General features: G+C 50.9%; 1 protein-coding gene across 1 annotated transcript in view; it reads right to left on the bottom strand.

Annotated features, from left to right (window-relative positions):
• ATP6V1C1 (ATPase H+ transporting V1 subunit C1) overlaps positions 1-9,149 on the bottom strand; it is a 76,702-nt gene extending 67,553 nt beyond the window's left edge. Inside the window, exon 1 of the mRNA XM_038745900.1 lies at positions 9,037-9,149. The gene's annotated coding sequence lies outside the window, so the exon portion shown is untranslated. The remainder of the gene's footprint in view (positions 1-9,036) is intronic.
• Positions 9,150-13,402: the final 4,253 nt, after the last annotated feature.

Consider the following 13,402-nt stretch of genomic DNA (forward strand, 5'->3'; position numbering starts at 1 on the left):
CAACTCTTCTGTACTGTATTCTCCCAAGTGCTTAATACAGTGCTCAGCACACGGTAAGTGCTCAATGTTCTCCAATGATGGATTAATTGACTCAGCTGCTGATGTCGGCAGGGCTAGGGAGGGGTGAGGAGAAGAGGTAGGGAAAAGGGGAAGAGCGGGGGATGAGAACAAGAGGTAGGCCTCCGGAGTAGGTGTCGGCAACAGGATTTCGGTCGACCCTGGCAGGTGGGAGCTCACAGACCGGATCCCAGCCCCTCGCCTGGGAAGCCCGGATGGGGCCAGACTCACAAAAAGGGCTGCAGCCCAGAAGCCCTAAAATAAAAAAGGGTGCCCGCCACCTTCTCACCCACCCGAGAGGCAAAAGTGCCCTTTACAACTTTACCGACACGGCCCCCTGCATGGGACATTAGGAAGGTGGCATCCCAAATAGGCCGAAGGACCTGGATTCTAATCCCAGCCTGCCACCCGTCTGCTGTGTGTCCTTGGGTAAGTCACTTCACTACTCTGGGCTTCAGTTACCTCATCTGTAAAATGGGAATTAAGACTGAGCCCCATGTGGGACAGGGACTGTGTCCGATCTCATTAATCTGTATATACCCCAGAGCTTAGTGCTGTGCCTGGCACATAGTAAGCACTTAAATACTGTTAAAAAAAAGTCATTGTGGGCAAGGGATGTGCCTACCAACTCTGTTGTATTCTCCCAAGCGCTCGGTACAGTGCTCTGCACACAGTTAAGCATTCAAAAAATACCACTGATTGATCGAGGAGCACTGGGTAAAGCAGAGTTGGGGGGCAAGTGGAGTCTGTGTGGGATCACAAATTTGGAATTCATCTTAGCTCCCAGGTAATACCCCTCCCACCCTCATACCCTCCCAGCCGAGTCCAGCTCCACGTGCCAGTGTGGCTGGCTGGTAAAATAATCGTGATAACTGTAGTATTCGTTAAGCACTTACTATTTCCCTCCAAACTGTAAGCTAGTTGTGGGCAGGGAATGTGTCTACCAATTCTGTTATATTGTACTCTCCCCAGTGCTTAGTACAGTGGTCTGCACACAGTAAGTGTTCTGTAAATATAAGTGGTTGACTGCCAAGAACTTTACCAAGAATTGGAGTACATAAAAGATACTCGGGTTGGGCAGAGCCCCCATCCCACCTGGGGCTCACGGTAGAAGCCGGAGGGAGACCGGATACCAAATGCCCATCCTACAGATGAGAAAACGGAAACCCGGAGATGTTAAATGACTTGGCCACGGTCACACAGCAGGCACGTGGCACAGCTGGGATTCCAAGCCAGGTCCTTCGGCTCACGGGGCTAGAAGAGGCAGAGCCCAAGAGACCCCACGCTGCAGCTGGGGGGCCCGGGCAGACATGGGGGGCCGGGGCCACTGGACGAGCTGACGCCAGAGCCCCCCGTCCCAGCCAGGAGCCCTGGGCTTCAAGGTTGTCCATCCCCTCGCCCCCTCCTACCTCACCTCCCTTCTCTCCTTCTCCAGCCCAGCCCACACCCTCCGCTCCTCTGCCGCTAACCTCCTCACTGTGCCTCGTTCTCCCCGTCCCGCCGTCGACCCCCGGCCCACGTCATCCCCCAGGCCTGGAATGCCCTCCCTCCGCCCATCCGCCAAGCTAGCTCTCTTCCTCCCTTCAAAGCCCTACTGAGAGCTCACCTCCTCCAGGAGGCCTTCCCAGACTGAGCCCCCTCCTTCCTCTCCTGCTCCTCCCCACCCCCCCGTCTTACCTCCATCCCCTCCCCACAGCACCTGTATATATGTTTGTACGTATTTATTACTCTATTTATTTATTTTATTTGTACATATTTATTCTATTTATTTTATTTTAATTTGTTAATATGTTTTGTTTTGTTCTCTGTCTCCCCCTCCTAGACTGTGAGCCCACTGCTGGGTAGGGACCGTCTCTATATGTTGCCAACTTGTACTTCCCAAGCGCTCAGTACAGTGCTCTGCACACAGTAAGCGCTCAATAAATACAATTGAATGAATGAAGAGGCCTCCTCCCGGGTTGCGGCCGCCGACCCTCGCTCCCCCAGCTCCAGATTGGGTACAACCACATGGGGGGCCTTTGGCAGGACCCCCCGAAGCTGCTTGGCCCGGCCTCGGGTCCTGGGCATCCCGGGCGAAGAGGGAGGGGAATTTCCCACTGCCCCAACCCAGTCTCCTTCCATGGGTACCACTCAGCACTAGTGGGTGGGCAGAAACCCTGGCTTTTTGTAAACAGCTGAGGTTTGGAAGACCAATGGAGCAAAAGCCAGGGAAGAGGAAAATGGGAAGGGGTGTTGGGATACATGATGCCATTCCATCCCACTATCTATGACAGCCTCTGTACCACACAGCTCAAGGGGCCCGACAAGATGCTCCTGGGCCTGTTTCCAACTTGCACCGCTCTGCCTGGGGAATCCACAAGACCAAGTTGGAAGACCCTAGTGCTAAGTGCAGTGCTTTGCACACAGTAAGCGCTGAATAAGTGATTGAATGAATAAATGAATGGTTCTGATCCTCCTCTATCTACCTCAGCATATCAATCAATCAATCGTATTTATTGAGCGCTTACTGTGTGCAGAGCACTGGACTAAGCGCTTGGGAAGTACAAGTTGGCAACCTATAGAGACAGTCCCTACCCAACAGTGGGCTCACAGTCTAGAAGGGGAGACAGAGAACAAAACCAAACATATTAACAAAATAAAATAAATACAATAGATACATACAAGTAAAATAGAGTAATAAATATGTACAAACATATATACATATATACAGGTGCTGTGGGGAAGGGAAGGAGGTAAGATGGGGGGATGGAGAGGGGGACGAGGGGGAGAGGAAGGAAGGGCCTCAGTCTGGGAAGGCCTCCTGGAGGAGGTGAGCTCTCAGTAGTGCCTTGAAGGGAGGAAGAGAGCTAGCTTGGCGGATGGGCAGAGGGAGGGCATTCCAGGCCCGGGGGATGACGTGGGCCCCATTTTACAGATGAGGTAAACTGAGGCCCAGAGAAGTGAAGTGACTTGCCCAAAGTCACAGAGCCAATTGGTGGAGCGGGATATGGTAAATGCTTCAAAAATACCATCATTTTAAGTACGTGGCATTTCCGTATTTTATATGAGGAAGCTCTTGTGTAATTCCTTAGGACACAATGATGAGCCAATACAGTGTCTTTTACCTCCTACTCTTCCTCTCTAGCTTCTACTATCGATAGCCTCCAACATGGAAGTGATGACAGGGGATGGGGCAGCTATAGCCCCTGCTGAGATTGCCCGCCCTTTCAGGAGAGTAAAATGATAAAAACGCAACTCTGAGAGGGGAAAAAAGCCACGGGTAGTGTCCCACTTACAAAACACTCACATGTGTCCACTGCTTCAGAGCTGAGGCCACCTGGAAAGCTCTCTCTCTGCTTCATCCCACAATGTCGTGCAAACCACTAACACTAGAATCAATTCCTCCAGGCAGATTCTTGGTCTCAGGTTCTAGGCCCAGCCCTTGTTCCTGTTGGGTGATGCCATCCAAGCACTACATCTAATCCAGACTATAATCATTCCATCAGTTTAAGGGCAGGTCACCTGTCCATTAATTCTGTTGGGGTGTACTCTCCCGAGCACTTAGTACAGCACTCTGCACGGAGTAAGAGCTCGAAACCACTGATTGATTCATTACTGTCCATTTTAAAGGACCTTTCTCCCCACAGTAAACATGAAAAATCCCTTATCCCCATCCAACCTTCCAACGATACCCCCATTTGGGTTGTGTATTTCTCCTGAGATTTCCTGCACCCCACTTTACAGTCCCCAACCTCTAGACAAGCTCGTTATGGACAGGGACTGTCTGCTAATTCTGCTGCATTGTACTCTCCCAAGCACTTAGTACAGCGCTCTGCGCTCAATAAATACCACTGACGGATTCATTGACTCTGATACATCGCTTATATCATTAACTTCTTCACATCTGGAAATGCCCTTCCCACCTCAGGTTTACCAGCTCCCATTCCTCCCCTTCTACAAATCCTTCTAAAAAATGATCTGCCCCATAAAGCGTTCCCTGAATGATCCCTTTATTATCCAGTCACATCGTCTCTACATTCTCGCGTGTTTCATTAGGTATGTACACATTACGTACACACTTGCCAGTTGTGTGGCTTTGGGCAAGTCACTTAACCCCTCTGTGCCTCAGTGACCTCATCGGTAAAATGGGGATCAAGACTGTGAGTTCCATGAGTTCTGTATATATGTTTGTACATATTTTTTTTTACTCTATTTATTTATTTATTTTATTTGTACTTATCTATTCTATTCATTTTATTTTGTTAGTATGTTTGGTTTTGTTCTCTGTCTCCCCCTTTTAGACTGTGAGCCCACTGTTGGGTAGGGACTGTCTCTATATGTTGCCAATTTGTACTTCCCAAGCGCTTAGTACAGTGCTCTGCACATAGTAAGCGCTCAATAAATATGATTGATGATGATGATGATGAGGGACAACCTGATTACCTTGTATCTCCCCCAGTGTTTAGAACAGTGCTTGGCACATAGTAAGCGCTTAGTAAACACCACGAGAGAAGCAGTTTGGCTTAGTGAAAAGAACCCGGGCTTCGGAGTCGGAGGTCATGGGTTCTAATCCCGGCTCTGCCGCTTGTCAGCGGTGTGACCTTGGGCAAGTCACTTCACTTCTCTGTGCCTCAGTTACCTCATCTGTAAAATGGGGATGAAGACTGTGAGCCCCACATGGGACAACCTGATTACCTTGTATCTACCCCAGAGCTTAGAGCAGCGCTTGACACATAGTAAGAGCTTAAATACCAACATTATTATTATTATCCACTTGTGGAGGATTTTCTGTGTTCTGGTACTTCTAATGGCATAGGCACCTTCCATACGCTTATCTCCCTTTGAAATATTTGCAGGGTAATCTACAGTAAAGAGACACTTATGCTGCTCAAATCACATACTGCTAGGAATGGATTTCTTTCCATTTACGCTAGGCCCCTCATGGTGAAACTGTGAAATCAGTTCTAGATTTCAAAGTCCAAAATTTTAAATTCCAGGTTTTCTTCCCAAAAGATTTACCACAGGGATCACTGTGTCACACCAGAAAATTAACAAAAGCTAGTGTGTTCTGGAAAATCTTGAAAAATAGTGAGTCACACCAATCGCCTCTCTAGCAGCATTTCCAGCGGCTTCAGTAAGATCTTTGGCAACTGTCTCTCGATCTTATCTGCACTGTGCTAGATAAACCCAAGGAGAAATAGATCTGCAAACTCTTGCGATACAAGATAATCAGGGTTGTAGCTATCACAGTGTTTAGTACAGTGCTTGGCATGTAGCAAGTACCATTAAAAAAAAACAACCCAGGGGCTCGGGCCTCAGTACAATCCGAGACAATCTAGCCGTGATTAACAACTATTTTCCAAACTGCCTGGAAGTTTTCTGAAATCACCCAGTTTGTTATTGCCACTCTCCGGGCCAAATACAATTTAATGCAGTCCCTGAATACTTTGTCCCTCTGTTGTAGTTGCCCGGCTGGAGAGTCGTCGTCTTCAGCTTCTCTCCTAAAGTGCCGTTTACAACAACTCCACGGGACTACAATTCATTCAATCGTATACTGAGCGCTTACTGTGTGCAGAACACTGTACTAAGCGCTTGGGAAGTACAAGTTGGCAACATATAGAGACGGTCCCTACCCAACAGTGGGCTCACAGTGTGGGGGGGAAGAGATTAACAAATTCTGCTGACTGCCGCAGAAAGTAATTCAAAGTCACACGTGCACCCCCAGATGCTGACAGGCTCCGGGGCTTTGAGGAATTCCTCAAACAGAAGCAGAACCTTAGATGGAGTACAGGCTGGGAGTCAAAACCTCGGTTCTAATCGCAGTTTTGCCACTTTGTGACCTTGGGCAAGTCACTTCGCCATGGCTCAGTTCCCTCATCTATAAAACGGGGATTAAGACCGTGCACCCGACGTGGGACAGAGACCGTGTCCGACCTGATTCCTTGAATCTACCCTAGTGCTTAGAAAAGCACCTGGAACATAGTAAATGCTTAACAAATACCACAGGAAAAAAAAAAAAGAATAAAACAGGGCCTCCGACACTAAGCGTTAGATAAAGGTGAGGCAGTTTGCCCTACTGGAAAGAAGTGTCCTGTCCCAGTACTGCCTCCAACTTTAACCATTTGGAAGCTTCACTGTCCCTTGGTTTCCCCATCTGGAAAACCATTTCCACTGGCACTTTCTGGGAATCTGCTGGGTACAGACCGCTACATAAGATGCTCAGGTGCATAAGAAGGGCCAACTCCTGGATTTACGGAGTTCTGAATCCACTGGGAGGAATAAAATGGAGAAAACACCTCTACCTATTCACAGGTGGAATAATAATAATAATAATAATAATAATGGCATTTGTTAAGCGCTTACTATGTGCAAAGCCCTGTTCTAAGCGCTGGAGAGGGGAAACAAGGTAATGTGGTTGTCCCATGTGGGGCTCACAGTCTTCACCCCCATTTTACAGATGAGGTAACTGGCTCAGAGAAGTTAAGTGACTTACCCAAGGTCACACAGCAGACATGTGGCAGAGCCGGGATTCGAACCTATGACCTCTGACTCCAAAGCCGGGGCTCTTTCCACTGAGCCACGCTGCTTCTCCAAATAAGGCAAATTAGGTTTTACGTGACAATGACTCTCAGCTCTCTGTAATGATTTCCCATCCTGGCTTCATTCAATCGATCAATCGTATTTATTGAGCGCTTACTGTGTGCAGAGCACTGTACTAAGCGCTTGGGAAGTACAAGTTGGCAACACACAGAGACGGTCCCTACCCAACAGTGGGCTCCCATTCCACAAAAGAAGGCGGCAGTTTGGGCCACAGAGGGTTCAAAAAGCCCCTCCACCTGCCCTAAATTGTGAGGAAGGCATGCATGGCCTCTCACCCACCGTCCTTCCCACCTCCCTCCCTTGGAAACGGAAAAGCAAAAACCCATGGTTTATCCTTCCTCTGGCCCTCAGGAGCTCAATACAGGGGGCCACGTCACTCATTCGATCGGATTTATTGAGCGATTACTGTACAATATAACAGTAAATAGACACATTCCCTGCCCACGAGTTTATAATCTAGAGAAGCAGCGAGACTCGGTGGCAAGAGCACGGGCTTGGGAGTTCGGAAGACATGGATTCTAATCCCTACTCTTCCATTTATCAGCTGGGTGACCTTGGGCAGGTCACTTAACTTCTCTGTGCCACAGTTACCTCATCTGTAAAATGGGGATTAAGACTGTGAGCCCCACGCGGGGCTACCTGATTACCTTGTATGTACCCCAGCACTTAGTACAGTTCTCTGCACACAGTAAGCGCTCAATAAATACGACTGAATAAATGAAAAAATACCATTTTGTGGGGGGGGGGAGATGTTAATATAAATAAATAAATTACAGATTAGCACATAAGTACTGTGGGTCCCCCTGTGGTGGGGGACCCCGACCTTCCAGTGATCTTCACGCTTTGCCCCTCTGGGGTCGGATGGAGCTAAACTCAGGGGCAGAGAGGGAGGGAAGACGACAGGGGAGAGGGTGACGTTATTCAGTCAGTCATTCAATCACATTTCATTCATTCGATTGTATCTGAGCGCTTACTGTGTGCACAGTACTGTGCTAAGCACTTCAAAAATAAAATTCAGCAATAGAGACAATCCCTGTCCACACTGGGCTTACAGTCTAGAAGCTATATTTATTGAGCGCTTACAGTGTGCAAAGCACTGTACTAAGCCTTCAGAAAGTACAATTCAGCAATAGAGACAATCCATGCCCACTCTGGGCTTATGGCCTAGAAATCATTGTATTTATTGAGCACTCACTGTGTGCACGGCACTGTACTGTGTGCTTCAAAAGTCCAATGTAAGCATAGGAGAAGGGACAGGTTGACTGTGCAGAAGAAGCGTTAGGGCCAGCGGGTCTTGGGGGGCGGAGGAAGCCCGCCATCGTCCGGGCTGGGACTGGCAGGGATGGGATGATGGGGGGCAGGAGGAGGATTCATTCGTTCATTCGTATTTCTTGCGCATTTACTGTGTGCACAGCACTGTACTAAACGCTTGGGAAGTACAAGTCGGGATGGGGGGGGAAGGAGAGCGATGGGAGGAGGATGGGAGGATGGGGGGCAGGAAGGGGGACAAGGGGAGGAGGGGGATGGGGCAAGAGGGGGAGCAGGAGGGGGATGGGAGCAAGAGGGTCAGGAGGGGCAGGGGGGCAAGAGGGGCAGGAGGGGAAGGAGAGGGAGGTGGGAATACCAATGATGGTATTTGTTAAGTGCTTACTATGGGCCAAGCACTGTTCTAAGCACAGTTCTAAGCACTAGGCACTATTCTAAGTGCTGGGGTGGAGGGATAGGGGATTAGGAGGATGAGGGGGATGGGGGGACTGGGGGGTGGGGGGGCTGGGAGGATGGGGGGCTGGGGGGACTGGGAGGCTGGGGGGACTGGAAGGATGGGGGACTGGGAGGACGGGGGGACTGAGAGGACGGGGAGACAGAGGATAGGGAGACTGGGAGGATGGGGAGACTGGGAGGATGGGGAGACTGGGAGGATGGGGGACTGGGAGGATGGGGAGACTGGGGGGATGGGGAGACTGGGAGGATGGGGGACTGGGAGGATGGGGAGACTGGGAGGATGGGGAGACTGGGAGGATGGGGGACTGGGAGGATGGAGGGACTGGAAGGATGGGGGGATGGGGACTGGAAGGATGGGGGACTGGGAGGATGGGGGACTGGGAGGATGGGGGCACTGGGAGGATGGGGGCACTGGGAGGATGGGGGCACTGGGAGGATGGGGGCACTGGGAGGATGGGAGATTGGGGGACTGAGAGGATGGGGGGACTGGGAGGATGGGAGATTGGGGGACTGAGAGGATGGGGGACTGGGAGGATGGGGGACTGGAGGGATGGGGGGACTGGGGGGATGGGAGGGGACTGGGGGGGTCTGAGCCTGCCGTATCCCCGCCCCCCCTCCCTCCAGGGGCGCTGCGGCCTGTGCCCCGTCCCCTCCCGTCCCGGGGCTCCGAGCACTCACGGCGGAGGAGGAGGAGGAGCAGGAGGAGCAGGAGGAGGCGGCGGCGGGTATGAGGGGGCTGAGGGTCCGTCGTCCGGCCTCCGTGGTCCGCGTCCCGCGGTCCGGCTCCCGGGCTGGGCCGCAGCGCCCCCGGGCCCCGCTCACGTGTCCGCCCGCCCCCCGCCCGTCAGTCAGCTGACCCCCGCGCATGCGCCCCGGCCCGCCCCCCAGCTGACTCCCGCGCAGGCGCCCCGACCCGGCCCCCGCCCGCCCGCCCGCCCCTCCCTCAGCTGACCCCCGCGCACGCGCGCCGCCCGCCCCCCCTCATCCAATGGGGAAGTAGTCATTCATTCATTCCATCGGATGGATGGAGCGCCGGACTAAGCGCTGGGGGAGTAGTCATTCATTCATTCCATCGGATTGATGGAGCGCTGGGGAAGTGTTCATTCATTCATTCATTCCATCGGATTGATGGAGCGCTGACCACTGTGCGCGGAGCACTGGACTAAGCGCTGGGGAAGTAGTCATTCATTCATTCATTCATTCATTCATTCATTCATTCATTCATTCCATCGTATTTCTAGACTGTGAGCCCGCTGTCGGGTAGGGACCGTCTCTAGATGTTGCCCACCTGGACTGCCCAAGCGCTTAGTACAGTGCTCTGCACACAGTAAGCGCTCAATAAATAAGATGGAATGAAGGAATGAATGAATGGAGGGCTGACTGTGCGCGGAGCACTGGGCTAAGCGCTGGGGAAGTAGTCATTCATTCATTCAGTCATTCATTCCGTTGGATTGATGGAGCGCTGACTGTGCGCGGAGCACTGGGCTAAGCGCTGGGGGAGTAGTCATTCATTCATTCATTCCATCGGATTGGTGGAGCGCTGACTGTGCGCGGAGCACTCGACTAAGCGCTGGGGAAGTATTCATTCATTCATTCCATCGTATTTCTAGACTGTGAGCCCGCTGTTGGGTAGGGACCGTCTCTAGATGTTGCCAACTTGTCCTTCCCAAGCGCTTAGTCCAGTGCTCTGCACACAGTAAGGGCTCCATAAATAAGATGGAATGAATGAATGAATGGAGCACGGGCTGTGCACAGAGCACTGAACTAAGCGCTGGAGAAGTATTCATTCATTCAGTCATATTGATGGAGCACTGACAGTGCGCAGAGCACTGGACCGAGCGCTGGGGAAGTAGTCATTCATTCATTCCATCGTATTGATGGAGCGCTGACTGTGTGCGGAGCACTGGACTAAGCGCTGGGGAACTATTCATTCATTCATTCATTCCACCGTGAGCCCGCTGTTGGGTAGGGACCGTCTCTAGATGTTGCCAACTTGGACTTCCCAAGCGCTTAGTACAGTGCTCTGCACACAGTAAGCGCTCAATAAATGCGATGGAATGAAGGAATGAATGAATGGAGCGCTGACTGTGTGCGGAGCACTGGGCTAAGCGCTGGGGAAGTATTCATTCATTCATTCCATCGGATTGATGGAGCGCTGACTGTGCGCGGAGCACTGGACTAAGGGCTGGGGAAGTAGTCATTCATTCATTCATTCATTCATTCCATCGTATTTCTAGACTGTGAGCCCGCTGTTGGGTAGGGACCGTCTCTATATGTTGCCAACTTGTCCTTCCCAAGCGCTTAGTCCAGTGCTCTGCACACAGTAAGGGCTCCATAAATAAGATGGAATGAATGAATGAATGGAGCACGGGCTGTGCACAGAGCACTGAACTAAGCGCTGGAGAAGTATTCATTCAGTCGGATTGATGGAGCACTGACAGTGTGCAGAGCACTGGACTGAGCGCTGGGGAAGTAGTCATTCATTCATTCCATCGTATTGCTGGAGCGCTGACAGTGCGCGGAGCACTGGACTGAGCACTGGGGAACTAGTCATTCATTCATTCATTCATTCCACCGTGAGCCCGCTGTTGGGTAGGGACCGTCTCTATATGTTGCCAACTTGGACTTCCCAAGCGCTTAGTACACTGCTGTGCACAGAGTAAGCGCTCAATAAATGCGATGGAATGAAGGAATGAATGAATGGAGCGCTGACTGTGCGCGGAGCACTGGGCTAAGCGCTGGGGAAGTATTCATTCATTCATTCCATCGGATTGATGGAGCACTGGACTAAGCGCTGGAGAAGTGTTCATTCATTCATACCATCGGATTGATGGAGCGCTGGACTAAGCGCTGGGGAACTATTCATTCATTCATTCATTCCATCGGATTGATGGAGCGCTGGACTAAGCGCTGGAGAAGTGTTCATTCATTCATTCCATCGGATTGATGGAGCGCTGGACTAAGCGCTGGGGAAGTATTCATTCATTCATTCATTCCATCAGATTGATGGAGCGCTGACTGTGCGCGGAGCACTGGACTAAGCGCTGGGGAAGTATTCATTCATTCAGTCAGTCATATTGATGGAGTGCTGACTGTGCGCGGAGCACTGGACTAAGGGCTGGGGAAGTATTCATTCATTCAGTCAGTCATATTGATGGAGCGCTGACTGTGCGCGGAGCACTGGACTAAGCGCTGGGGAAGTATTCATTCATTCCATTGGATTGATGGAGCGCTGACTGTGTGCAGAGCACTGGACTAAGCGCTGGGGAAGTATTCATTCATTCATTCATTCATTCCATCGTATTTCTAGACTGTGAGCCCGCTGTTGGGTAGGGACCGTCTCTATATGTTGCCAACTTGTACTTCCCAAGCGCTTAGTCCAGTGCTCTGCACACAGTAAGCGCTCAATAAATAAGATGGACTGAATGAATGAATGGAGCACGGGCTGTGCACAGAGCACTGAACTAAGCGCTGGAGAAGTATTCATTCATTCCGTCGGATTGATGGAGCACTGACAGTGTGCGGAGCACTGGACTGAGCGCTGGGGAAGTAGTCATTCATTCATTCCATCGTATTGATGGAGCGCTGAATGTGTGCGGAGCACTGGACTGAGCGCTGGGGAAGTAGTCATTCATTCATTCCACCGTGAGCCCGCTGTTGGGTAGGGACCGTCTCTATATGTTGCCAACTTGGACTTCCCAAGCGCTTAGTACAGTACTCTGCACACAGTAAGTGCTCAATAAATGCGATGGAATGAAGGAATGAATGAATGGAGCGCTGACTGTGCGCGGAGCACTGGGCTAAGCGCTGGGGAAGTATTCATTCATTCATTCCATCGGATTGATGGAGCGCTGGACTAAGCGCTGGAGAAGTATTCATTCATTCATTCATTCCATCGGATTGATGGAATGCTGACTGTGCGCAGAGCACTGGAATAAGCGCTGGGGAAGTAGTCATTCAGTCAGTCATATTGATGGAGCGCTGACTGTGCGCGGAGCACTGGACTAAGCGCTGGGGAAGTATTCATTCAGTCAGTCATATTGATGGAGCGCTGACTGTGCGCGGAGCACTGGACTAAGCGCTGGGGAAGTATTCATTCATTCCATCGGATTGATGGAGCGCTGACTGTGTGCAGAGCACTGGACTAAGGGCTGGGGAAGTATTCATTCATTCATTCATTCATTCCATCGTATTTCTAGACTGTGAGCCCGCTGTTGGGTAGGGACCGTCTCTATATGTTGCCAACTTGTCCTTCCCAAGCGCTTAGTCCAGTGCTCTGCACACAGTAAGCGCTCAATAAATAAGATGGAATGAATGAATGAATGGAGCACGGGCTGTGCACAGAGCACTGAACTAAGCGCTGGAGAAGTATTCATTCATTCAGTCGGATTGATGGAGCGCTGGACTGAGCACTGGGGAAGTAGTCATTCATTCATTCCATCGGATTGATGGAGTGCTGACTGTTTGCGGAGCACTGGACGAAGCGCTGGGGAACTATTCATTCATTCATTCATTCATTCATTCATTCATTCATTCATTCCATCGTGAGCCCGCTGTTGGGTAGGGACCGTCTCTATATGTTGCCAACTTGTACTTCCCAAGCGCTTAGTACAGTGCTGTGCACAGAGTAAGTGCTCAATAAATGCGATGGAATGAAGGAATGAATGGATGGAGCGCTGACTGTGCACAGAGCACTGGGCTAAGCGCTGGGGAAGTATTCATTCATTCCATCGGATTGATGGAGCGCTGGACTAAGCGCTGGAGAAGTGTTCATTCATTCATTCCATCGGATTGATGGAGCGCTGGACTAAGCGCTGGAGAAGTATTCATTCATTCATTCATTCCATCGGATTGATGGAATGCTGACTGTGCGCAGAGCACTGGAATAAGCGCTGGGGAAGTAGTCATTCATTCAGTCAGTCATATTGATGGAGCACTGACTGTGCGCGGAGCACTGGACTAAGCGCTGGGGAAGTATTCATTCAGTCAGTCATATTGATGGAGCGCTGACTGTGCGCGGAGCACTGGACTAAGCGCTGGGGAA

This window comes from Tachyglossus aculeatus, chromosome 4, assembly GCF_015852505.1.
Source record: "Tachyglossus aculeatus isolate mTacAcu1 chromosome 4, mTacAcu1.pri, whole genome shotgun sequence".
NCBI lineage: Eukaryota > Metazoa > Chordata > Mammalia > Monotremata > Tachyglossidae > Tachyglossus > Tachyglossus aculeatus.